The 1,428-nt window shown below is 35.7% G+C and overlaps 1 pseudogene; it reads right to left on the minus strand.

Moving 5' to 3' along the window:
* The window catches only part of LOC110312238, a 9,439-nt pseudogene that overhangs the window by 2,996 nt on the left and 5,015 nt on the right, over window positions 1-1,428 (minus strand).

Consider the following 1,428-nt stretch of genomic DNA (forward strand, 5'->3'; position numbering starts at 1 on the left):
AAGCAATCCCACTAAAATCAAGGACTAGACAAGGCTGCCTAGTCTCTCCCAACCTATTCAATATAGTACTTGAAGTCCGAGCCAGAGCAATTAGACAGCAAAAGGAGATCAAAAGGCTACAAATTGTAAAGGAATAATTCAAAATATAACTATTTGCAGATAATATGATACTATATATATAAGTGACCCCCAAAATTCCAACGGAGAACTCTTAAACCTGATGAAAAAAAGTCTAGTGAAGTAGATCGGTATAAAATTAACTCAAACAAATCAGTGCCCTTTCTCTACACAAAGGAAAAACAGGCTGAGAAAGAAATTAGAGAAACAACACCCTTCACGATAGTCACAAATAATATAAAATACCTTGGTATAACTCTAACTAAGCAAGTGAAAGATCTGTATGATAAGAATTTCAAGTCTCTGAAGAAAGAAATTGAAGAAGATCTCAGAACATGGAAAGATTTCCTATGCTCATGAATTGGCAGGATTAATATAGTAAAAATGGCTATTTCGCTGAAAGTAATCTACAGATTCAATGCAATTCCCATCAAAATTCCAAATGAATTCTTAACAGAGTTAGAAAGAGCAATTGCCAAATGCATCTAGAATAACAAAAAACCTAGGATAGCAAAAACTATTCTCAACAATAAAAGAACTTCTGGTGGAATCACCCTCCCTGACTCCAAGCTGTACTACAGAGCAATTGTGATAAAAACTGCATGTTACTGGTACAGCAAAAGACAGGTAGATCAATGGAATAAAATTGAAGACCCAGAAATGAAACCACACACCTATGGTCACTTGATCTTTGACAAAGGAGCTAAAACCATCTAGTGAAAAAAAAAGACAGCATTTTCAACAAATGGTGCTGGCTCAACTAGCAGTTAGCATGTAGAAGAATGGGAATTGATCCATTCTTATCTCATTGTATAAAGTTCAAGTCCTCGTGGATCAAGGAACTCCAAATAAAACTAAATACAGTGAAACTTATGGAGGAGAAAGTGGGGGAAGAGCCTTTAAGATATGGGCACAGGGGAAAAATTCCTGAGCAGAACACCAAAGGCTTGTGCTGTAAGATCAAGAATTGACAAATGGGACCTAATAAAATTGTAAAGCTTCTATAAGGAAAAGGACTATCAATAAGACAAAGAGGCAACCACAGACTGGGAAAAGATCTTTACCAATCCTAAATCCGATAGAGCACTAATATCCAATATATAAAAAGAACTCAAGAAGTTGGACTCCAGATAAGCAAATAACCCTATTAAAAAATGGGTTACAGAGCTAAACCAAGAATTCTCAACTGAAGAATACTGAATGGCTGAGAAGCACCTAAACAATTGTTCAACATCCTAATCATCAGGGAAATACAAATCAAAACAACCTGAGATTCTACCTCACACTAGTCAGAATGGCTAAGATCAAAAA

The sequence above is a fragment of the Mus caroli genome, chromosome 17, assembly GCF_900094665.2.
Source record: "Mus caroli chromosome 17, CAROLI_EIJ_v1.1, whole genome shotgun sequence".
NCBI classification, from domain to species: Eukaryota; Metazoa; Chordata; class Mammalia; order Rodentia; family Muridae; genus Mus; species Mus caroli.